This window comes from Phyllobates terribilis, unplaced genomic scaffold (assembly GCF_046119375.1).
Source record: "Phyllobates terribilis strain yellow unplaced genomic scaffold, ASM4611937v1 Scaffold_636__1_contigs__length_917067, whole genome shotgun sequence".
Classification (NCBI taxonomy): Eukaryota; Metazoa; Chordata; class Amphibia; order Anura; family Dendrobatidae; genus Phyllobates; species Phyllobates terribilis.
The window spans coordinates 299,526-312,309 of NW_027363396.1; the positions used below are offsets into that span (position 1 = coordinate 299,526).

The window sequence follows — 12,784 nt, forward strand, 5'->3', positions numbered from 1 at the left end:
AAGGCGGGGGGTGGGGTGGAACGAGCAGCTGTCTACCCTTAGCAGGAGGGCTCCTGATTACATACCTCTCCTGCTGCTGCTGCTGCTGGCTGTCCAGCAGCAGACTGAAGGTGGCTGCTGTTGTGCACAGGTATATAAAGGCTCAGAGCCTATTATGACACGCGCAGCCAGCGTTCCATTGCCACATTCCATCTACTGCAGGCAGGATACCTGGCTGGCTGAATGTCGCTGAGAAGCTCACAGAGACCGCCATAAGCAACAGTTTAACAGAATGCCACAGACTAATCAACCAAACTTTTTGGGTTGGGTTCTCTTTTATAGTCTGCAGGCATTAAATGAAAGAAGTCAGTGTTCCAGCAGAAGGAGACAACGTTTCAGAAAAGGCATTGTAGCAAACCAAAAAAGAAATTTTAAGCGCAGCAGAGTAACCAGCGCACATACCTGTTAGCTCAGGTGAGTTTAAAAGGCTGCTGTTGATAACAAGGGCATTTGCTAAATAGATGGTGTGTGTGCAACAATATACTGAAAGGTCAATTATATTGTGCAGCTTATCTCACCACCTGTAGTTATTTAGGTGAAAGCTCCAAAATGCTTGCCTAATATGTCTGTTTATCCAAAAGGAAGTAAAAAGGAAGAGCTAGAAAGATAGCATTGCATCACATTACATGGCAATGCAATGCACAGTTGCTGAAGTTGAACCAAAATGAGCTTGTAATCTGGCTTCTGCAACTTTGAACATGAAAAATCCAATGAGGAGAAGAAAAGCAAAGCCAAAGAGTCCATCAAAAAATCCGACAAACAAGCAAAATGAACAAAAAACATTGAATTCAATTCTTTCTGATTTTAGAAACTGCATTAAAGAAGGGGTGCACCGGTCCTGGAGATACTGCAATACCAGGTCAATGCGTGGAGTGGACAGAGCAAGCTCTTATTCCATCTCCCTGTTCTAAAAATCCATTTAATATATGGTCCCCAGATAGGGGACGTATCAGATATTAAACTGATAAGAACAGATACTACACTTGATCTTAGCCAAAAGGCCGAGAAGCGATAACCAGAATTGGTTTCAAACTACGGAGCCACCCAAGGATCCTGAAAAGTCCATTTGTGGAGATGAGCTCCTGGACTCCCGTTAAGAAGACATGTTGTCAACCTCTAGATCCCTTACATGCCTGCACTTTTCGGCTTGCTGCTGCTGCAATCCACGCGTTTTAGATCTGCATAACTCCACCTCTTTAAACACAGCACCTTCACCCCCTGCTGTTCCCACCCGCCTCAACACCGTTGGAAGGGAGGAGAACCAATTAAGGCGGGGGGTGGGGTGGAACGAGCAGATGTCTACCCTTAGCAGGAGGGCTCCTGATTACATACCTCTCCTGCTGCTGCTGCTGCTGGCTGTCCAGCAGCAGACTGAAGGTGTCTGCTGCTGTGCACAGGTATATAAAGGCTCAGAGCCTATTATGACACGCGCAGCCAGCGTTCCATTGCCACATTCCATCTACTGCAGGCAGGATACCTGGCTGGCTGAATGTCGCTGAGAAGCTCACAGAGACCGCCATAAGCAACAGTTTAACAGAATGCCACAGACTAATCAACCAAACTTTTTGGGTTGGGTTCTCTTTTATAGTCTGCAGGCATTAAATGAAAGAAGTCAGTGTTCCAGCAGAAGGAGACAACGTTTCAGAAAAGGCATTGTAGCAAACCAAAAAAGAAATTTTAGGCGCAGCAGAGTAACCAGCGCACATACCTGTTAGCTCAGGTGAGTTTAAAAGGCTGCTGTTGATAACAAGGGCATTTGCTAAATAGATGGTGTGTGTGCAACAATATACTGAAAGGTCAATTATATTGTGCAGCTTATCTCACCACCTGTAGTTATTTAGGTGAAAGCTCCAATATGCTTGCCTAATATGTCTGTTTATCCAAAAGAAAGTAAAAAGGGAGAGCTAGAAAGATAGCATTGCATCACATTACATGGCAATGCAATGCACAGTTGCTGAAGTTGAACCAAAATGAGCTTGTAATCTGGCTTCTGCAACTTTGAACATGAAAAATCCAATGAGGAGAAGAAAAGCAAAGCCAAAGAGTCCATCCCAAAATCCGACAAACAAGCAAAATGAACAAAAAACATTGAATTCAATTCTTTCTGATTTTAGAAACTGCATTAAAGAAGGGGTGCACCGGTCCTGGAGATATTGCAATACCACGTCAATGCGTGGAGTGGACAGAGCAAGCTCTTTTTCCATCTCCCTGTTCTAAAAATCCATTTAATATATGGTCCCCAGATAGGGAACGTATCAGATATTAAACTGATAAGAACAGATACTACACTTGATCTTAGCCAAAAGGCCGAGAAGCGATAACCAGAATTGGTTTCAAACTACGGAGCCACCCAAGGATCCTGAAAAGTCCATTTGTGGAGATGAGCTCCTGGACTCCCGTTAAGAAGACATGTTGTCAACCTCTAGATCCCTTACATGCCTGCACTTTTCGGCTTGCTGCTGCTGCAATCCACGCGTTTTAGATCTGCATAACTCCACCTCTTTAAACACAGCACCTTCACCCCCTGCTGTTCCCACCCGCCTCAACACCGTTGGAAGGGAGGAGAACCAATTAAGGCGGGGGGTGGGGTGGAACGAGCAGCTGTCTACCCTTAGCAGGAGGGCTCCTGATTACATACCTCTCCTGCTGCTGCTGCTGCTGGCTGTCCAGCAGCAGACTGAAGGTGGCTGCTGCTGTGCACAGGTATATAAAGGCTCAGAGCCTATTATGACACGCGCAGCCAGCGTTCCATTGCCACATTCCATCTACTGCAGGCAGGATACCTGGCTGGCTGAATGTCGCTGAGAAGCTCACAGAGACCGCCATAAGCAACAGTTTAACAGAATGCCACAGACTAATCAACCAAACTTTTTGGGTTGGGTTCTCTTTTATAGTCTGCAGGCATTAAATGAAAGAAGTCAGTGTTCCAGCAGAAGGAGACAACGTTTCAGAAAAGGCATTGTAGCAAACCAAAAAAGAAATTTTAAGCGCAGCAGAGTAACCAGCGCACATACCTGTTAGCTCAGGTGAGTTTAAAAGGCTGCTGTTGATAACAAGGGCATTTGCTAAATAGATGGTGTGTGTGCAACAATATACTGAAAGGTAAATTATATTGTGCAGCTTATCTCACCACCTGTAGTTATTTAGGTGAAAGCTCCAAAATGCTTGCCTAATATGTCTGTTTATCCAAAAGGAAGTAAAAAGGGAGAGCTAGAAAGATAGCATTGCATCACATTACATGGCAATGCAATGCACAGTTGCTGAAGTTGAACCAAAATGAGCTTGTAATCTGGCTTCTGCAACTTTGAACATGAAAAATCCAATGAGGAGAAGAAAAGCAAAGCCAAAGAGTCCATCCCAAAATCCGACAAACAAGCAAAATGAACAAAAAACATTGAATTCAATTCTTTCTGATTTTAGAAACTGCATTAAAGAAGGGGTGCACCGGTCCTGGAGATACTGCAATACCAGGTCAATGCGTGGAGTGCACAGAGCAAGCTCTTTTTCCATCTCCCTGTTCTAAAAATCCATTTAATATATGGTCCCCAGATAGGGGACGTATCAGATATTAAACTGATAAGAACAGATACTACAATTGATCTTAGCCAAAAGGCCGAGAAGCGATAACCAGAATTGGTTTCAAACTACGGAGCCACCCAAGGATCCTGAAAAGTCCATTTGTGGAGATGAGCTCCTGGACTCCCGTTAAGAAGACATGTTGTCAACCTCTAGATCCCTTACATGCCTGCACTTTTCGGCTTGCTGCTGCTGCAATCCACGCGTTTTAGATCTGCATAACTCCACCTCTTTAAACACAGCACCTTCACCCCCTGCTGTTCCCACCCGCCTCAACACCGTTGGAAGGGAGGAGAACCAATTAAGGCGGGGGGTGGGGTGGAACGAGCAGCTGTCTACCCTTAGCAGGAGGGCTCCTGATTACATACCTCTCCTGCTGCTGCTGCTGCTGCTGGCTGTCCAGCAGCAGACTGAAGGTGGCTGCTGCTGTGCACAGGTATATAAAGGCTCAGAGCCTATTATGACACGCGCAGCCAGCGTTCCATTGCCACATTCCATCTACTGCAGGCAGGATACCTGGCTGGCTGAATGTCGCTGAGAAGCTCACAGAGACCGCCATAAGCAACAGTTTAACAGAATGCCACAGACTAATCAACCAAACTTTTTGGGTTGGGTTCTCTTTTATAGTCTGCAGGCATTAAATGAAAGAAGTCAGTGTTCCAGCAGAAGGAGACAACGTTTCAGAAAAGGCATTGTAGCAAACCAAAAAAGAAATTTTAAGCGCAGCAGAGTAACCAGCGCACATACCTGTTAGCTCAGGTGAGTTTAAAAGGCTGCTGTTGATAACAAGGGCATTTGCTAAATAGATGGTGTGTGTGCAACAATATACTGAAAGGTAAATTATATTGTGCAGCTTATCTCACCACCTGTAGTTATTTAGGTGAAAGCTCCAAAATGCTTGCCTAATATGTCTGTTTATCCAAAAGGAAGTAAAAAGGGAGAGCTAGAAAGATAGCATTGCATCACATTACATGGCAATGCAATGCACAGTTGCTGAAGTTGAACCAAAATGAGCTTGTAATCTGGCTTCTGCAACTTTGAACATGAAAAATCCAATGAGGAGAAGAAAAGCAAAGCCAAAGAGTCCATCCCAAAATCCGACAAACAAGCAAAATGAACAAAAAACATTGAATTCAATTCTTTCTGATTTTAGAAACTGCATTAAAGAAGGGGTGCACCGGTCCTGGAGATACTGCAATACCAGGTCAATGCGTGGAGTGGACAGAGCAAGCTCTTTTTCCATCTCCCTGTTCTAAAAATCCATTTAATATATGGTCCCCAGATAGGGGACGTATCAGATATTAAACTGATAAGAACAGATTTTTTTTTGATTGAATATATCTTTTATTAGCACAAAAAATAAGTTAACAGACAGTGTACAGTGCCGCAGCCCAGTACACACAGAATTCTACATCATATTTACATAGCATGAGGATACGACGCACTAACTAGACACATCACACCCCTATGCTACACAAAACACTCAATCTGAAAGAAAAAGCATGTCAATCAATACAGTACGACGAACCGTGATAAGGGATGGGGATTGGGAAAAAGGGGATGGGGAGGGGAAAATCACAGGCCCGAAGCTTTATTGAAAGACAAGACACATAAGGGGAGAGGGGGAGGAGGGGTTTAGTCCTCGTCCTCGTCCTCCGGACCGTCCATGATGGAATAGTCTCTGAGCAGGCTGTGGATCAGCCTGCGGCAGTCCTGGATGGACATCCTCTCCCTCCTCAAGATGAGCCGGTTCCTGGCGACCCAAACGGCATCCTTGAAGCAGTTCATAAGGCGCCAAGCCTCCTGGATGGCTCCGACGGTATGAACCCCAGGGAAGAGTCCGTAAAGCACAGAATGGTGCGATAGGCTCGCCCTGGGGACAGAGTTCCTCAGGTCGTCCTCAAGTGCAGTCAATAGGCGCTGTGCAAATCCGCAGTCCCAAAAAGTGTGCAAAGATGTTTCCTCCACGAAGGGGCACCTTGGGCAGTACCGGGTCTTGCACAGGTTCCGGGCATGCATGAATGACCGGACGGGCAGTCCGCCCTGAATCGCCATCCACGACAAGTCCTTGTGCCCGTTGGTCAGCCTGTCAGACGACACATTTGTCCACACAGTCTCCAGCGTGTCCTGGTGAAGTCCTGTGATGTTCTCCACGTCATCCTTGGCTCTGATTAGCTTGTGGATAGTTTTGGGCTTCCACAAGTCGGGCTTGAGTCCCTCCAGTTGATGCTCCCCCACAAATCGAACGACGTCTCCGTAGAACCATGGCGTCGTCCAGTTGTAGGGGAAGGAGCTGTCCCACTTGTCCCAGCCGAGTCGCCTCCAAATAGGAAGCAGGAAGAAGCGAGACATGGACCTGCCCGCGGAGCCATTCTTGACTTGCAAAGTCCGGCGGACACAATCACACACAAAAGAGGATCGCAGGAGGGTGGGGATATCTGGAACGCCCTTCCCACCCTTGCGAGGCTCCTTGTACATGACGGCCCGCCTGACTCTGTCCATCTTGGATCCCCAGACAAAGTGAAACACTGTCCTGGTAATGGCCCTGCACACAGTGACGTGTGGGGGCCAGGCCTGCGCCGTGTACTGCAAGACGGGCAGGACCTCATTACGCAGGACGAGTGCCTTACCCTCACAAGTGAGGTGTCTGAGGCTCCAGAGTCCGATCCGTTGCTTCACCTTGGCCAAGCGTTCTTGCCAGGACTTGAGGGCTGCTCCTTCCTTCCCGAACCAGACTCCCAGCACCTTGAGGAAATCCGGTTGAATGTTGAAGGGGAAGGGGGCGGAGGAGGCCGGCTGCCAATCCCCGAAGAGCATGGCTTCCGACTTCCTGCAGTTGACTTTGGCCCCTGAAGCCCGGCCGAACCTCTCACACGTCTGGACGAGGGCGTCGACTGAACCACGATCAGCGCAGAAGACGGTGACGTCGTCCATGTAGAGCGAGCACTTGACCTCGTGTCGTCCCGGACCCGGTGCGGTGATCCCTCTGATCTCTCCATTCTGCCGGATAGCCTCTGCGAAGAGTTCTATAACACAAACAAAAAGAAGAGGTGATAGAGGTCAGCCTTGTCTGACCCCAGAGAGGACAGGGAAGGGGTCAGTCTTCCAGCCGTTCACCAACACCGAGCTGTGGATATCAAAATACATCAGACGGACATACGAACAAAACATGTTACCCAAACCTAACCGGTGCAGAGCTCGGCCCATGAACTCGTGGGAAACCCGGTCGAAGGCCTTCTCCTGATCCAAGGAGACCAGGGCCGCGTGTGCGCGGCGGACCTTGATGTACTCGACCGTGTCCCGCACGAGAGCGAGGCTGTCTGCGATGCGACGTCCAGGGATGCCGCAGGTCTGGTCCGGGTGGATGATCCGTCCGATGACCGTCTTAAGTCGTGTCGCCATCGTCTTGGCCAGGATCTTGTAGTCCACGTTGAGCAGAGTGATGGGACGCCAATTCCTCAGGTCGCACCTCTCTCCCTTCCGCTTGTACAGGATCGTGACCATTCCTTCCCTCAAAGATGGAGGCATTCTACCCTCCACCACCATCTCCTCGTACAGGTCCAACAGGTCCGGACAGATGAGGTCTCCCAGCGCTACATAGAGCTCCGCTGGAAGACCATCACTGCCCGGGGTCCTGCCGGTCCTAAAGGATTTAGCGGCAGAGAGCAATTCGCCCACCATCAGAGGTTTGTCCAAGGCTGCCGTGCCTGGAGGATCAAGATGGTTAGTGATACCTGACAGGAACTTATCAGCAGCGTCGGGGTCGGTAGTCTTGTGGGAGTAGAGTTCGCTGTAGAAGTCGCTGACGACCCTCATCACGTCCTCCTTCCCACGTCGCATGTTTCCGCTCTCGTCTCGCAGCTCGTTCAGGGGCGTGTGACCGGCATGAAGTTTCCTGAAAAAGAATGAGTTACATTTCTCACCCTTCTCCAGATTCTCCACTTTGGAACGGAAGATGATTCGCTTGGACTCCTCCTCAAAGTGCCTTTTCAGGCTCTTCTTGGTCTCCTCCAGCTCCTCCCTCACGTCCCAGCCGCAGTGAAGAAGGTCCTGCAGCGACCGCAGCTCGCGCTGCAGCCCTCTGAAGTCCCTCCTCTTCTCACACTCCTGTTGTCGACCCTTGGCCTGAAAGAAACAGCGAAACTCAAGTTTAACATATTCCCACCAATCAGAGACTGTTTGGAAGCTACCCTTGTAGGACTGCCACATTGCGTAGGCTGCTCTCAGCTCCTCCACGACTTCATCCTGAGCCAGCAGAGCACAATTCAGCTTCCAGGAGCCGGGGCCGGACGGAAAACCGTCGCCGAGGACACCTTGTAAGTGAATGGCTCTGTGGTCGGAGAAGAAGCAGGAGACCATCGAGTGCCTACTCTGCCTGACTGCCCGAGAGGTGAACACAAAGTCAATCCTGGAGCGGAGTGAGCCATCGGGTCGGCTCCACGAATAGTTCGTGGAGCCTCTCCCCATGGAGCCCACCACGTCCTGAAGAGAGGCCTCGGTTACCATCTCGATGAGCAGCTTGGACGTGATGTCCAACTTGGCAGATGTGCCAGAACTACGACCGTCCTCCTCGATGGGGCAGTTGAAATCCCCGGCCATCACTAAGGTCCTGGTGGTGGCAAGCTGAAGCCGCAGGGTCTGGAAAAGCTCCAAACGCTCATTCTTCAGTGGGGACGCATACACGTTGATGAACCTGACAGGTTCTCCCGCCCAGTTGCCATCTACAACAAGAGCCCTGCCGCAGATGAGCTCCTGGACGGACTCAAGCGTGAATGCGCCCCCCCTGATCAGAATTGCGACCCCCGCAGACTTGCAGTCACCCCCACCGGACCAGTAGGATGGACCGTGGGACCACTCCCTGGCCAGATGTTTGAAGGACCTAGAGGAGGGAAGGGAACATTCCTGCAACATATAAACATCACACAACTGGGAAGTAAGGAAGGCATAAATAGTCTGACGTCTGAACTTGTCCTTGATGCTCCTGACATTAATGGAAAATAAGTTAATATTAGCCATCATGTAGGGAAAAAAGAAAAAGTTAGCGCAGGCAATACACCTTAGTTACCACTCCGGTCGGGTGGTCCCTCGTCGGTGTTGACTGCTGGTGACGGGATCACCAGCAGGCCCTCTTCCTCCATCTGGTCAAGCAGCGCGGCCTCAATCTCGGCGACCACCAGTTCCTCCTCTTCTGGCTCGGCCACCAGGGTCTCAACCATGTGCTCCATCTCTTCTGGCTCAGGGAGGGTATCCTCCTTTTCGCCTACGAAATCCAGAATCTTCTTTTTGGAGGATTCAGTAGCAGGGCTGTCCTCCACCTTCCTCTTTCCCCGGGTTGGAACTGGGGAGACAAGAAGGGGAAAATCCTCCTCGGAATAGATAGCGGCGGGTGGAGGAAAGGTTAATTCCACCGCTACCATGGTCTGGGGAGGGAGAGTGGCTGCCGGGGCAGGGGAAAGGACACCTGCTGAGGAGTAGGGGAAGGAGGAAGAGGAAGTGGAATCCTCAGCAGGGGTGGCCGGGGTGGGGGGGGATTGGACGGGGGTGGCAGGGGGAGGGATCGAGAGAGGGGTGACAGAACTCTTACCCTCCTTTGACTTTTTCTTCTGCTTCGGAGCTGCTGGGACCGTTGCTGGGGCTTTGGCCACCGACTCCTTGACCGCTTTGGCCTTGGTCGTCTCGGCCTTGGCCGCTGGGGCCTTGGTCGTCGCGTCCTTGACCTTCACAGGCCTGGTCGTCGGGGCCTTGTCCTCCGTAGCTGGGGTCGTCGCAACCACCGATGCCCAGGATCTCTCACGCCTGGGGCAATCCTTGTACAGATGAGCCGCCAGCCCACACAGGTTGCAGGACGTCTTCTTCGGGCAGTCCTTGAGCTGTGTCCCGTCACTCGACAAATCCTGCAGGCATCCTCCTTGCAGTCCTTCATCTCGTGGTCGTTCTTGCCGCATCTCCTGCAGTTCCGCGGCATGTCCGGGTAATAGATGAGGCCGTAGGAGTTGCCCAGGGAGAGTGTCGGGGGCAGGTGCCGAAGTCCGTCTGAGTACGCCAGGTCCCTGTGAAGTCTAACGGTCACCGACCACTTACCTGTCCAGAAGCCGAGTCCATTCAGGATGTGAGAGGGTTCCTTCACAACCAAACAGAAGCGTCTCAGGAAGGTACAGATGTCTTGGCCTGGGGTGTGCGGGTTGCGCATGGAGACCGTGATCCTCCTTTCATCCCTCTGGATAGGGCAGCTACCTGTAAAGGCAGAGAAAGAATTATCCGGTCCTTTTGCGCTTACCATTTCCCAGAACCTCCTGCAGGTGTTCACAGTGGCGAAGGTGACGAAGAAGATCCCCGTCAAGAAGGTCTGGATGCTGAGGGTGTCCGACCTGGAGAAGCCTCGATCCAGCAGCATCTTCTGGCAGAACACGTCCGAGGACATGTCCGGCACCCTCCCATCCACTTCCTTCAGCTTCAGGGCCACCGTCTGCCGCATCCATGGCTCCAGGGCTGGAGCTTCGTGGCGGGGCTTCTGGGGTCCCTTCTGCTGGCCAGTCGTGGAGGCAGAGTCCTTGGGGTCAGAATCGGCTCCTGGCTGGGCCCTCCTGGCTGTCCCCAGCTCCAGGCTCTTCTTTTCGGCCTTCCTCGCAGCGCGTGCCATGGCTTTCCTCCTGCAGTTACTTCTTGGAGCTGGATCTGGAACTCTTCCCGGAATGGGTGGAGCTATGCAGATTCTTCTCCCGTCGTGTTCTGGACAAATTCCCCGAAAGGTCTTTGTCTCGATGATTTTCTTCCTCGAAGATTCCACAGGACAGCCCGATTCTTCTCCGAGTCTTCGTCTTCTTCTGGATTCTTTAGAGCTTCTTCCTCCCACCGATATCCGCCTTCGTTCTCTGATGTCAGCTGGGCTCCGAAGCTCTTCTCCTTCCGAGTTCGATCGCTCTCATCAAGTGTAGATCGTAGCTCTTGTGTTCTTAAAAGAACAGATACTACACTTGATCTTAGCCAAAAGGGCGAGAAGCGATAACCAGAATTGGTTTCAAACTACGGAGCCACCCAAGGATCCTGAAAAGTCCATTTGTGGAGATGAGCTCCTGGACTCCCGTTAAGAAGACATGTTGTCAACCTCTAGATCCCTTACATGCCTGCACTTTTCGGCTTGCTGCTGCTGCAATCCACGCGTTTTAGATCTGCATAACTCCACCTCTTTAAACACAGCACCTTCACCCCCTGCTGTTCCCACCCGCCTCAACACCGTTGGAAGGGAGGAGAACCAATTAAGGCGGGGGGTGGGGTGGAACGAGCAGCTGTCTACCCTTAGCAGGAGGGCTCCTGATTACATACCTCTCCTGCTGCTGCTGCTGCTGGCTGTCCAGCAGCAGACTGAAGGTGGCTGCTGCTGTGCACAGGTATATAAAGGCTCAGAGCCTATTATGACACGCGCAGCCAGCGTTCCATTGCCACATTCCATCTACTGCAGGCAGGATACCTGGCTGGCTGAATGTCGCTGAGAAGCTCACAGAGACCGCCATAAGCAACAGTTTAACAGAATGCCACAGACTAATCAACCAAACTTTTTGGGTTGGGTTCTCTTTTATAGTCTGCAGGCATTAAATGAAAGAAGTCAGTGTTCCAGCAGAAGGAGACAACGTTTCAGAAAAGGCATTGTAGCAAACCAAAAAAGAAATTTTAAGCGCAGCAGAGTAACCAGCGCACATACCTGTTAGCTCAGGTGAGTTTAAAAGGCTGCTGTTGATAACAAGGGCATTTGCTAAATAGATGGTGTGTGTGCAACAATATACTGAAAGGTCAATTATATTGTGCAGCTTATCTCACCACCTGTAGTTATTTAGGTGAAAGCTCCAAAATGCTTGCCTAATATGTCTGTTTATCCAAAAGGAAGTAAAAAGGGAGAGCTAGAAAGATAGCATTGCATCACATTACATGGCAATGCAATGCACAGTTGCTGAAGTTGAACCAAAATGAGCTTGTAATCTGGCTTCTGCAACTTTGAACATGAAAAATCCAATGAGGAGAAGAAAAGCAAAGCCAAAGAGTCCATCCCAAAATCCGACAAACAAGCAAAATGAACAAAAAACATTGAATTCAATTCTTTCTGATTTTAGAAACTGCATTAAAGAAGGGGTGCACCGGTCCTGGAGATACTGCAATACCAGGTCAATGCGTGGAGTGGACAGAGCAAGCTCTTTTTCCATCTCCCTGTTCTAAAAATCCATTTAATATATGGTCCCCAGATAGGGGACGTATCAGATATTAAACTGATAAGAACAGATACTACACTTGATCTTAGCCAAAAGGCCGAGAAGCGATAACCAGAATTGGTTTCAAACTACGGAGCCACCCAAGGATCCTGAAAAGTCCATTTGTGGAGATGAGCTCCTGGACTCCCGTTAAGAAGACATGTTGTCAACCTCTAGATCCCTTACATGCCTGCACTTTTCGGCTTGCTGCTGCTGCAATCCACGCGTTTTAGATCTGCATAACTCCACCTCTTTAAACACAGCACCTTCACCCCCTGCTGTTCCCACCCGCCTCAACACCGTTGGAAGGGAGGAGAACCAATTAAGGCGGGGGGTGGGGTGGAACGAGCAGCTGTCTACCCTTAGCAGGAGGGCTCCTGATTACATACCTCTCCTGCTGCTGCTGCTGCTGGCTGTCCAGCAGCAGACTGAAGGTGGCTGCTGCTGTGCACAGGTATATAAAGGCTCAGAGCCTATTATGACACGCGCAGCCAGCGTTCCATTGCCACATTCCATCTACTGCAGGCAGGATACCTGGCTGGCTGAATGTCGCTGAGAAGCTCACAGAGACCGCCATAAGCAACAGTTTAACAGAATGCCACAGACTAATCAACCAAACTTTTTGGGTTGGGTTCTCTTTTATAGTCTGCAGGCATTAAATGAAAGAAGTCAGTGTTCCAGCAGAAGGAGACAACGTTTCAGAAAAGGCATTGTAGCAAACCAAAAAAGAAATTTTAAGCGCAGCAGAGTAACCAGCGCACATACCTGTTAGCTCAGGTGAGTTTAAAAGGCTGCTGTTGATAACAAGGGCATTTGCTAAATAGATGGTGTGTGTGCAACAATATACTGAAAGGTCAATTATATTGTGCAGCTTATCTCACCACCTGTAGTTATTTAGGTGAAAGCTCCAAAATGCTTGCCTAATATGT

The 12,784-nt window shown here is 49.9% G+C and overlaps 5 non-coding genes and 1 pseudogene across 5 annotated transcripts; all 6 read right to left on the minus strand.

Moving 5' to 3' along the window:
• Positions 1-861: 861 nt before the first annotated feature.
• Positions 862-1,052, minus strand: LOC141234159 (U2 spliceosomal RNA). The gene has a single exon (XR_012300144.1). It is a non-coding gene; the product is annotated as a U2 spliceosomal RNA (small nuclear RNA).
• Positions 1,053-2,167: 1,115 nt separating this feature from the next.
• LOC141234494 (U2 spliceosomal RNA) lies at positions 2,168-2,358 on the minus strand. Its single transcript, XR_012300472.1, has one exon. It is a non-coding gene; the product is annotated as a U2 spliceosomal RNA (small nuclear RNA).
• A 1,115-nt stretch (positions 2,359-3,473) lies between these two features.
• LOC141234499 (U2 spliceosomal RNA) lies at positions 3,474-3,664 on the minus strand. Its single transcript, XR_012300477.1, has one exon. It is a non-coding gene; the product is annotated as a U2 spliceosomal RNA (small nuclear RNA).
• A 1,118-nt stretch (positions 3,665-4,782) lies between these two features.
• On the minus strand, positions 4,783-4,978 carry LOC141234520 (U2 spliceosomal RNA). The gene has a single exon (XR_012300497.1). It is a non-coding gene; the product is annotated as a U2 spliceosomal RNA (small nuclear RNA).
• A 5,561-nt stretch (positions 4,979-10,539) lies between these two features.
• On the minus strand, positions 10,540-10,619 carry LOC141234633 (U2 spliceosomal RNA; annotated as a pseudogene).
• A 1,115-nt stretch (positions 10,620-11,734) lies between these two features.
• On the minus strand, positions 11,735-11,925 carry LOC141234232 (U2 spliceosomal RNA). Its single transcript, XR_012300215.1, has one exon. It is a non-coding gene; the product is annotated as a U2 spliceosomal RNA (small nuclear RNA).
• Positions 11,926-12,784: the final 859 nt, after the last annotated feature.